A 12,958-nucleotide genomic window follows, 5' to 3' on the forward strand; every position below is an offset into this window, starting at 1 on the left:
AAAGAGAACATTTCTATTAAACTGCCAAAGCACTCTGAATATCTAAAACATTCCATTATAAACAATAACATTCTTTTAAACACAGCTGTGTACAACAGACAGTTTTTACTAGAAATAAAGACTGCCATTCAACTCAAATTTTGTGTATTTTAGCTTATAAAATCTGAACAAAAGCCACATGATGGTACTGTAAAATGATATGAAAGAGGATGCAAAACGATTCAGTTTTATTTCTCTCTTTGTCCCTGTCATTTTTTATATATATAAAAATATTTATATATATATATATTAGGTTAAAAAACTGCTGATAGAAATCCTCTGGTCAAGCACAAATGAAGAAACAAAAAAAATGCAACTGAAGAGTAGATCATCAAAACTGAAATCCTTTAATACTGCCATTATTTATGCTATTTTCATAAAATGTTAATTAAAATTTATGATCTAGAGACATTAAGTATCTTTAAAAAGTTCTCCAAATCATTACAATATCAGCATAAATATATTCATGTTTGCCCTTAATTGTGAATGAAATGAAAATGTTACTTAGAGATTAATAAAAATTGAGTAATTCATAAAAATAACTATCAAATATTTATCCAACAACTTTGTGAAGAAAATATACACAAAAATAAACGGAATGACTCCTGATTTCAAGCAGCCTATAAGCTTATTATTAACATGCTCATAAAAAGACAAAGGGTAACACAGGCACTGGTTTGATAAGTACTATTTCCATGGGGAAATCTAGGGCTCTATTTTAATTTAAATTTCAAAATTCATAAGCAACCAAATAAAGAAGATTGACATAAACAAGCAAATTACCCAATTTTGTTCCTGTATAGAGATATGCTAATTCTCTCTAAAATAATAGATATGTCTAAAATATAACCTAGGATATAAATAAAACACAATTCCAATTAAAATACCAAGTTTTCTTTGACAATCCTAATATAGTACCAAAATTGATTTTTAAAAATAAATATTTCAGAACATAAAATGTTCAGGATACAAAGGGTTATGGAGATGGCCTAGCAGTTTCAAATATTAAAAATATAATATTAAGACAATAATTTAGTTGTAGATTACTGTTACAGTAGTGGGAATTGTGCAGGAATTGGCAGGGCGGGGGGAGATCGAGAGTGTGTGTGTGTGTGTGTGAGAAGGAGAAAAGAGTGAGAGTAGAAATTATGATATAGACTAGCAGTTATCAAACTTTTGGACTTAGAATACCTTTACACTATTAAAAATTATTAAGGACCCCAAATAGCTTTTGTTTATTTGAATTGTATCTGTTCATAATCATTGTAGTAGAAATCAAAACTGAGACAATGTTAAATTATGTATTACTGACTCATTTTAAATCATGTTAATAAACTGAAGACATAAACATAAGGAATGTTTTTAATCAGAAAATTGTATTTTTCAAAACAAAAATGATGCAGTAAAATGAATGGAACTGCTTTATAGTTTTGCAAATGTCTTCAATATCTGCTTTAATGGAAAAGAGCTGGCTGGATAATTATATCAGCTTCTGCATGCAATCTGTGGCAACATGTTGCTTTGCTTGAAATATCTGAAGAAAATCTCGCCTCACACTGATGTCTTGCTATAAAGGGAGCAGTATTTCAGTGGCCTTTTCCGATAATTGCGGATAGTCTTCCTTAATACTACACTAAAACCCCACAAACGTTAGTTTCCTAACATTTGCTTGCAAAGTAGAATCAAAAACCGTATCAATGCCATTTTGGCACTCTGTGACACTAAGACCCATTGGTCTGTTTTGCATTATTAATAGATTGTTTACTCATACATGATTTTGTAGCATCACGCATTAGTACTCTAGAAAATGTGAATTCACTGAGTTATGCAGATCTTCCAGATGTTGAGTTATTTTATTATATAATATAAGGCACGTATATTAATATCATCAATCTTTACAGAACAGTCTTTAAGTGTTGGGAAGCTGCCATGCTTATGTTGGCAGATTTTCCAAAATTCTTATTTTTCTCTTGAAAATGTGAAATTTATCATTAGTAACAAATACAGCTAAGGTATTTTCTTCGGGACGGCAAGTTCACTTCATTCACTTTTGAGAAAACATGAGTATTTGCCAAATACCCAAGTCTGAATAACCACTGTCTGTATAACAATCATCCTTTTAAGTAAAAACATTATTCTATGAAAAAAAAGTGGCTAATTTACCACAAAACTCAATCATACAAATCCTTCACCTTGAGACAACCACTGTGTTTTAGTAAGCAGCAAAAATGCTTTATAGGAATTTTCCATTTTGTCACATAGAATATTAAAAGTATAGTAATCAAGTTTCAAGATGTAAAAAATTAATACTGATTTTTCCTGATTTATCAAAAATATTCTTAGTGACATTAATTTGTTGTTTTTTGTTTGTTTGTTTTTTGCTGCGAGTAAATGGCAGTGAATTAGTGAAGAATATAAGGATTGCTGGTACAATTTGATGCCACAGCTTTGTTTTGTGCTAGGGTACCTCCTGTTTTATCTTCCACTGCTTTACGCTATCACTGCAAATGCAGCACAGTGAGAAACAATCTTTTTCTTCATAAACTCCCTGTAAAGATCACAGGGTTCCCACAGAGATCTAGGGATCTGTTAAGAGTACAAAAAGATATATGTGTGTTTGTATATATATATACATACACATATATATTTACATATATTTGTATAAAATTAAAAGATATATATATACACACATATATATGCATATATATTTACATATCTATGTATAAAATTGTGGATTTCATACAGAAAGTATTTTAAATGAATGAAAAGGGGAAAGGCAAATTGTTCAGTAAGTGGTGTTGGGGTAACTGACTATATAACTATAATGAAAAAAAAAACTGCCTTTCTAACCTACCCTTCATATCAAAATAAATTCCAGATGCAACAGAGATTTAAATGTAGATAACTGATATCATACCAGTTCTATAACAAAATGTGGAATAATCTCTCTACAAATATTTAAGTGAGCAAGGTTTTTAATACAAACTCTAAAAAATTATTATAGGGAAATTTTGATTAATATGTCATTCATTTTTTAAAATTATGTAAGACAATTTACTAATGTCAGAATTCAGGGTTAGTTTCCATAATATATATATAATATAGTACACAATTATGAATAAGCTAATGGATAAGAACAGAAAATCGAGGGGAAAAAATTAGAACTACAAATTGACATTATATAAGTAAAAAGATGTTCAACTTCTTTCCTTTTAAAACTATAAATAAAAGCATGAGAAACCAAATTTCATGTATCAAATAGCCACAAACACTGATAATATCTTACACTGCTAAAGTTTCATAGTTGGGATTGGAAGGGTAAACTGGTATAACCTTTCTTTTTGGAGAAGAACCTGGTAAATAATGTCAAAAAATGGAAACAAATTCAGACTTCTTCGCAATTATCTAGTTAAAATATACCTCACATTTGCACGAGAATGCAGAAGAATGTATGTATAATAGTACAACACTGGAAACAATACAATGTCAACTGACAGGGAACTGGTGATAAGTTGATTGACTCAAGTTGAATTGAATGTAATCATTGAAAGAATTAAAATACAAAATGTATTATTAAGTTAAAAAAAGAAACAAAAGAGAATATTCTCATCTGTGTAAAAAGAGCATATGTTTGTGTACATGTGTATACCTATATGCTAATATGTTTATACACAGAATACACAGAATACCCACAAAATTTAACACTGATTAACTCTATGAGCGGGGCTGGCAAAAGAAGAGAATAGTAAAAAGATTCTTTTTAAAACTTTCTTATTTAAAATTTTTATTTATACTTTATTTTACTATGAGCAAATATTGTATTTATTATAAATAAGTTTAAAAGAAAAATACAATTCAGAAGTGAAACATAAGAAATAGAAAAATTAGAAAAGACTAGAAAGAAGTGAAAACAATCACTTATGGAAAGGGTATTTTCCACTCTACTTTTAAAAAATAAATACTGAGAGGAAATATTCCTAAACTTTGAAAAGACATACGTTTACTCACTGAGGGGGCCTACCAAGTTATACATCTAATTGATGAGAAAAGAAGCCCCAGACATACTCTGATAGAAGTCTTGACCTCAAAGTCTACAAAGCTTTGTAGGCTTCCAGGCAGAAGTAACAAACTGTTACATCTCAGCCTGCTCATTCCCTCATGCGGACTCTCTCCTTCTGCCACAGTAATTGAATCCCACATATTCATCAGGCACAAGCCTACCCAAAACAAAGACCTTTCCCTGCTAACCATTCAGCTACATTTCTGCCAGTGTGTTTCCAGCAGAAATGTCCTTGTAGGGAAGCGGCACTCCATCCTTCGCTCATTTCAGCACATTTCTGCCAGCTCGCATCTTGGATCATAGCTGATATGGAAAGAAAGTCAAGCACCGAGAAGCAATAAAAGAGAAGAATCTAAATCTCTGACATCACAGAGCTGTACCTACCCAACCTGAACTATTTATAGATTCTGGGCTTCTACATGGGAGAAAAATAAAATTCTATCTTATGCCATATTTTGGGGGTGGGGGTGGGGTTTCTATGACTAACAGCCAAACTTAACTATAATTGTTAAGTGTGGAGTGGTACAGAAGGACAGCCTGTCTTCAGGATTCTCATCTTCAATAATGAAAGCTCAAAAACAGTGGAACAACATCTGCATTTACTGAAAAAGGTGGGAGGAGGGCCTATATCCCAATATCCAACAGCCAAGATCTGATTAATCTTAGTGTGAAAGAAACTATACAGTGATATGCAAAACTTTAGTAACCTCAGGGTTCAAATAACATAGCCTCACCTGACAAAAATACTTGAGATAATATTCCAACTACCCAACAAAGAAACTCGATCTGAGGCCTTGGATTTGGAGAAGATATAGAAAAGCATGTGGTGGTGAGCAGTTGATATTAATGCAAGTGCATTTAAGGGATAAGTATGGTTACCTGGATAATACAGAATTTAATACTAAATAAAGTTTATTAAAACCAAAAAGAGAATAAGGCAATTTGTAAGATACCATTGCAAAACCTAGGAGTCTGGAGGGGGTGTAAGACACAAAGAGGGGGTAATATTCTTAATGGCTTGATGAAGGAAAGGGGAGAGAAGTAAGTTATCTAAGATCTTGAACTTTTGGTGTGTCGGAAGGGGGAAGAGGATGTCCTTATGGGAAAAACAGTAGGTATTTTATTTATGAATAACAATAGAATAAAAGTCCGCTTAAAATAATAGAAAAATGCATAATTCCAGTAATGGCAGGGAAAATGAGATAAAGGGGGAAGCATGGAAAGAATAAAAATTTGATAAAATTAGCGAAATATGTAATTTTAAGTAGATAAAATTACATGGAGTAAGATGGAAACAGTTGCATCAGTCATAGATTAAATGTGAATAGACCAAATGTGCCCATTTCTACAGTCTGTTAGACTGGATTTAAAAGTAACAATGAGTTTATATGCTGTTTACCAAAGACATATACATATATATAATTATATAATAATATAATTTATATAGTTATAAATATATAGAATTTATTTTATATAATTTATATATTATATAGTATATGTGTATAATAACCATATTTAAAAGTAACAAGTTTATATGCTATTTATCAAATATATATAATCTAATACATTATATATACATATATAATATAGTATGTATATTAAAACACTGTGACAATAAAAGATTGCAAGCTAAGGTTGGAAAAGAGGCATGGACAGAGTGGTAACAGGAATATGTAAATGATCAGAAGTGAAAATACAATAAGATTAAATTATTGAGAAGAAATTTGCAATTTACAACACCAAGGGCTTCCCTGGTGGCACAGCGGTTAAGAATCGACCTGCCAATACAGGGGACATGGGTTCGAGCCCTGGCCTGGGAAGATCCCACATGCCTCGGAGCAACTAAGCCCATGAGCCACAACTACTGAGTCTGCACTCTAGAGCCTGCTAGCCACAACTACTGAGCCCATGTGCCACAACTACTAAAGCCTGCATGCCTAGCACCCGTGCTCCACAAGAGAAGCCACTGCACTGAGAAGCCCGCGCACCATGACAAAGAGTAGCCCCTGCTCACCACAACCAGAGAAAGCCCGTGCACAGCAACGAAGACCCAACACAGCCAAAAATAAAAAATAAATAAATTTATAAACAACAACAACAAAAGCAATGAATAAATGAATAAATAAAGTACTTATCTGATTCATTTTAATTTAATGTAGGTTGCTGGGTTCTACCCTAACCTACTGTTTGTGAATTAATACAAGCAGCACCAATTCATCTTTATTTTTAATTTCTTCTCCTGGGACTCTTCTGCGCTAGCCTGGCATAGGTATGCAGAATGTCATGGGGAGACAATAAAATAGACAAGAAGTACCACAGGAAGACTTTACGGATGAGTCAACTCCGGAACCCAGCAATTGGTTCAGTAGATAATTCACATGTATCTGTTGAATGAAAATACCGGACTTGAGTTGAAACTTGAGGGGTTGGTGAATATAACGGTGAGGATTAGACGCAGCTGTTAAGACAGACAAATTAACAGTGATTTATACAAGATAAAAGTTAGAGTTTGTCATGTTACAGAAAAGAAAATGTGGAGTGAGGCAGACCAGTGAGAATGTAATAGCTCTGCTCAGGGACTTGGCTCTTTGGAGGTGTCTTCCCTACCATGTGCTGCTTGAGTTCAAGGTCCAAAATAGCAGCTATGAATCTAGCTTTCACATCCCATTCCCAGCAGAAGGAAAGAGGAAAAGTCAGAAAGTGCCCACAAGTTATCTTTTACAGAAGGCTCTAGGATGCTGCCTCGGGGCACTGGCTCATCTCATATAGTTATAGGTCCACCCCTAGCTACATGAAAGACTGGGAAATGTACTCTTTATCATAAACAGCGGCTCCCTCCCAGGCTCCTGCTAAAATCGGATTCAATAGCTCTGGAAAGAGAGAAGAGGGGATATTTGGGACAACTGCTAGTCCCCAGTGGGAATAAAATATATCCAATATTCAGATATGCTGCAATTATTAAATATGATTGTGTTTAAATCCTGTTACAACAATATTAAACAACAATTTCCATAAAAAAATAACATGAACACGAAAAGAAAGATATTCAACTTTAGGAGGATACTTTTTTTTATTGTAACTATATAATCTAAAGAAACAACTTGGAGATACTCCTCGGTTGCAGATCATAACACTTAGCTTAGATTCACCCAACTCCCAACAGAGAATTTTCTACTTTGCTTTCTGCAAATAATGATGTTTCAGAATCATCATTGCTTTTATGCAGTCTTAAATAAAATCAGCATTGACTAAGATAACTGAAGAAAATGTTAAAAACCTGAAGCACAGACCATAGCTACAGGTAGCTGAATCCAAGAGTATGTTGCATAGATGTTACAAACTCAGTAAGTACTTAGCCCTTGACAATGCTCAGACTTCTAGGTTCTCCCCTTTAATTAATGTCTAGTGAATGAGGATTTGTGAATTGAAGATACTTTCTATCAGTTGCCAAGGAGTTAGGCTTGTACACTCAGGTCAATCTGTGGAGACAAATCTGAGCTTTGTCCCAGCTTTGTTCACATCTGAAAGAATCCCTTCCCTGTAAAAGAAAGCCAGAGAAAAAGCAAGGTAAACATCACCTGATCTGCTATAATTATTGGGGTGACTTGCCACCAGAGCCTTTGGGAGCTAAACAAAGCCTGTTATGGATCTTGTCACTTTTGGAGTGACAGCCTGAAAAACCATAAAGGTATGATTATGAGTAAACAGTGCTCTTAAAGGTTTTGAAAATAAAGGTTATCCTCTTATGCTGCACTAATATCAGGGAAAATTACAGAGAAAATATGCTCTCTTTGAGTTACTTAATACAATAAATAGACTTCTGAGTTGGCACAGGACTCTAGATCATACAGGTTCAACTTTTAATAAACTATATCAGTCTACCATAAATTATGGCAAAATGTCACACTTGCTTCTAAATATACTTTATAAAAAAGACAGTCTGGCAAAGCAACAAATTTTTAGCCTGAAAACGTGTACACTCTATGCATGAAACATCATATTTTCCTAGTATGCCCCCAATATTAGAGATTACCACTACTACTGTCACTAATATGACAACTACTACTGATAATATAATTTACAGCTTTAAAAGATTTCTACAAGTTAGAGTTACTATCTTTTAATATGTCCACAGTGTGAGAAAGAAGAATTTCTTAGAGTGTGTAGTGTGAATAAGAAGCTCAGGGAAGCAATAAAGAAAAGAGAGTCTGAACATCAACCAGGGGTCTTCTCACCAGCAAGAGAACAGAACTGTGAAGGAGAGGGAATTATCATGGTAAATGCATTGGAAACAAAAGGAAAATCGTGAGGTGAGGACATGGGTATTTCTGAACATGAGATATGCCTTAAAGCAGAGAAGACTTTAGGTTTTCTCATCTTTGTTCTGGCTGTGGCTTTTCTTTTGAACTTAAACTTTGAAGACTTTACTCAATTCTTATGAGAATAAGCAGAGAGAAAAACTAAATATGCATAAAGTTCATGCTTATCTTTAAAAACGTCAGGCTTCCTACATGTATATGGAGAACTACGATAGGGCCTGCTAGCGTTATTTTAAACCAAAGGTGACAGATGAGGGAACATCTTGGTGCACATGCTTATAAATACAAAATGTTGGGGGTTACTGTAGATCGCCTTGGTGAAGGGTTTTCTTTTGTAGTCTAACCCAAGACATCAATCATGGACTCCAAGCAACCAGTTACAGGATTTCACCTCTTTAAAAGTTCACAAAGTGCTTTTTTATGTTATTGGCTGATTTTAATCCCACAACAAGCTTGAAAGGTAGGACATATTTTTCTCCTTGTTTTACAGCTCCAGTTCTTCCACGACCATGTGACTTTGTGCCTTTGTACACTGGGCTCCTTCTGACTTGGAAGCTCTCCTTTTTCCCTTCACTTATTATCTAGGTAACTCCCTCCGATCCATCAGAAATCATTTTATTAGAAAGCCTTCCCTCTCTCATACAGCTCTGTCTCACCCTGTCCTCTCTGTTGCCATAGCACCTTGCAATTCCCTCTGCGAGAGTACTCATCACATATATTTATATGTTGTCATAGATAGCTGGTGTTCTGCCTGATTCTCTCCAAGTACCTTTGTGCTTCTTTCTCTTGGAAGAAGGTCCTGGGGCTGTGGAGTCACTTTGCTTTCAGAAGCTGAGTCTGGGAAATGCTTGAGAGTTTCCTCTCCATTCCATGGCTTTTTAGTGGATCTGAAAGCCCAGCTCCCTTGCCTCCCTTAGGACAGATTCTAAAGCATAATTTATACTTCAGAGCTCCTTTGCAAAATAAGGTTGAGGCTAACCTCCTAAAATTACTCTTGCCTGGTTTCTTCCCTTTCCTGTCCTGTTTTCTTACTCCATTATCAGTGTCTCCTGAGAACACTTCCCTAACGAATGACTTGGACTTGAATTCTCATCTCCCTGACCCTTGAATGACTGAGTGCCTTAAAGTTTGGTCCTTTCCATCTACAATCACTTCCTTGGTCATCCCCTGAAGCAGTTTAAATACCCTTTACATGATGATAACTCCTAGTTTAGTATTTGTAGTTCAGGCCTCCTCCCTGAATTCCAGTCTTCTGGCACCACCATCTACCCTCCATCTCCAATGTAACATATCCAAAATTGATTAAGATATGAGCTCTTGATCTCCCCTCCAAACCAGCTCTCGCCATCTTTCCCCATTTCAGTTAATGACAATTCCATCCCTTCAGTCATTTAGACCCAAACCTTTGCAGTCACTTTGAGGAAAAGAGAAGGCCTATAAAAACACAAAATTGTATTATTAATCTTAGTGCCAAAAAAATACACCTGTTATACACTTTAAAATATGTTTTATAACTTGAGAAATAATAACATAGTCATTTACTGACTTTTCATGTTTTTTTCCGGGGGGTATCCTAGACCACATCTAGGTTTGATAACTCACAGAGGACTTACAAGATTCATGATATAGCCATACTCATGACTATGACATATTACAGTGAAAGGATACAAAATTAACAAAAGGGAAAGGTTTATGGGGTGACATCTGAAAGAAAACAGGAACAAGCTTCCAAAAATCCCCTCCTCATATTGTCACAAAGGAGGCACTTCATTCCCCCAGCATTAAATTATGACAACACTTAAGAAATGTTCTATCAGGCACGCTTACTAGAGATTCCGCTTTTACTGGGATCTGCGCATATAGGCACTGTCTGCCGTGCATATACCAAAATTCAGTCTCCAAAAGTAAAGCAAGTGTCCCATATTAATCATATTGTTTGCAGAAAGAATTCAGGCACAATGAACCACTCTAACCAGTGAGGGAGTGGAGCAACCCTTCCTGAAATCCAAATTCCCAGATGCCAACCAAGGACCAGCCTTTCAAGCAGGCCTATCTGAGCACTGTATTCTCAGACCTGCTGGTTTACTCTTTTTGCACATAGGTATACCTTGTAGCAGAAGTGTTGTGTGCGCCCTCTGAAGAAAGCTCCTTAAAAGAGAAGGGCATGGACGCATTTATCTTTTTCCTTTTTCTTCCTTGCCGCCTGAAATTCAACTGTGATAGTTGGGGCTCCAGGACCCATCTTGTATTGGAGGCCAAGTCCAAGGCAGAAGTCATGTGCTAGGATGGTTCCCTCCTGACATCATGAAGGGGGTCATACCATCTCAACATCTAGATTTATTTTCTAGACAGAATTGATACTTATCTTGTTTAAGCTACCATTATTTCTGCATGCGGTAATTAGCAGCCAAACACAACTTGAAACAAAAAAAATTAAATAAAAATAAGGAATCCATTTTTAACATTTGCAGACCCTATAAATAAGAGATCTGCTTTGTTTTTCCAAATGCAAAATAATAAAAATAATACCCTTGAAGAATCAACTAGAAGTACTCAAAGAAATAAACTGCATGCATTGGAAATGCTATATTTAAAGCATCTAAAAGATCTGAGTGCCAGCTCATGAGAGAAAGAATAAACCATTGGTTAAAAAGTAAATAAATCATTAAACTGAGCCTTTACAACCTAATCATCAGTACGTCATTTTTATGAAGGGGAAGGTGCTGTAAGGGCATGCAGTGTATTCCAAACATATTTTTTTTTTTTTTTGATAATTTGAGAATAAATACACGAGGGTAGTCAAGTTTCCCTGTAGTGTTTCTTCCAGACTTTAAAAGTTTTCCCTCATTTAAACTGAGCACTTTTATACTTAATAATCAATATTTATTTAACCATAAATTTTAACAATTAAGGATTTTTTGGGGTGTTACTACTGAACAGCTAGCTTTCCATCTTCTTCCCTATGGGTTTCTTATGGGACTTTTTTCACCTTCTCTCTTAATCTTGTTGACAGCAAAGCATTAATTTCTTTAATGATTTTTATAACAAAATATAATCTAAATTAACAGTATTTCAGACACTGCAGAGTATTAGAAATGTAATAAAAATAAATTGCCCTGCTTCACTCACTCAAGACAGCACTCTACTAAAGCTGTATTAAAGTTATTCATAAGATAACCAAATGAACTTTTGCCATTAGAGATACCGAAAAAAACACCAGCGCACTTATAGAAAAATGAGTGTCTTTTGGTATATAAGCTTGACAGACATGTTTGTAATTATGGTATTCTAATCGTCTCCTAATAAATAAATTTAGCCAGATTGTGCCAAGTAAATAATAAAGTACAATTGCATTTCATGTTTTCTAATAGTTCATCTAAAAAACCAAAAGAAAGTTACATTAAATTGGCCTAAGAAAATATTTGAGAGTAAATTATCTGTCCCTCTGTACTTTTCTGGGCACTTGAAACTAGAAAGAGAAATTAAGATCTCTAATTCCTACAGGTATATTTTCAATCCATGGAAAAACCTTTATCACACACTTTTCCCCTAAAATATTTGAGCAACTTCTAGAAAAACAAGAATAAGAGCAATGAGACATTTTATGGGCAACCTGCAAAATTCAGAGGTGCAAATGATCTTTACTCATAACTGTTGACTTAGAATTTAAACTCGATGCGATCAGGATGGCAGAGTAGGAGGACGTGTGCTCACTCCCTCTTGCAAGAGCACTGGAATTACAACTAACTGCTGAACAATCATCGACAGAAAGACACTGGAACTCACTAAAAAAAACACCCCACATCCAGACACAAAGGAGAAGCTGCAATGAGATGGTAGGAGGGGCACAATCGCGTTAAAATCAAGTCCCATAAATGCTGGGTGGGTGACTCACAAGCTGCAGAACAGTTATACCACAGAAATCCACCCACTAAAGTGAGGCTTCTGAGCCCCATGTCAGGCTTCCCAACCTAGGAATCCGGCAACGGGAGGAGGAATCTCCAGAGACTCAGACTTTGAAAGCAGCAGGATTTGATTGCAGGACCTCCACAGGACTGGGGGAAACAGAGACTCCACTCTTGGAGGGCACACAAAAAAAGTGTGCTCACCAGGAACCAGGGGGAAGGAGCAGTGACCCCACAGGAGACTGAACCATACCTACCTGCTGGTGTTAGAGGGTTGCCTGCAGAGGTGGGGGGCAGCTGTGGCTCACCGAGGAGACGGGCACTGGCGGCAGAGGTTCGGGGAAGTGCTCATTAGTGTGAGCCATCTCAGAGTCCACCAAAGAGTCTGTAAGCTCCACTGCTGGGTAGCCTCAGACCAAAGAACCAACAAGGTGGGAACACAGCCTCACCCACTGGCAGACAAGCAGATTAAAGTTTTACTGAGCTCCAACCACAAAATCAAACTGAAGTCTTACCGAGCTCCACCCACCAAGCCCTACCCACCATCAGTCCCTCCCATCAGGAAGTACGCACAAGGCTCCTAGATAGCTTCCTCCACATGAGGGCAGACAGCAGAATCAAGCAGTATCAGCAGT

The 12,958-nt window shown here is 35.8% G+C and overlaps 1 protein-coding gene across 1 annotated transcript in view; it reads right to left on the reverse strand.

Annotated features, from left to right (window-relative positions):
* The window catches only part of MDGA2 (MAM domain containing glycosylphosphatidylinositol anchor 2), a 777,847-nt gene that overhangs the window by 355,330 nt on the left and 409,559 nt on the right, over positions 1–12,958 (reverse strand). The window lies entirely within an intron of this gene.

This window comes from Hippopotamus amphibius, chromosome 2 (assembly GCF_030028045.1).
Source record: "Hippopotamus amphibius kiboko isolate mHipAmp2 chromosome 2, mHipAmp2.hap2, whole genome shotgun sequence".
Lineage (NCBI taxonomy): Eukaryota > Metazoa > Chordata > Mammalia > Artiodactyla > Hippopotamidae > Hippopotamus > Hippopotamus amphibius.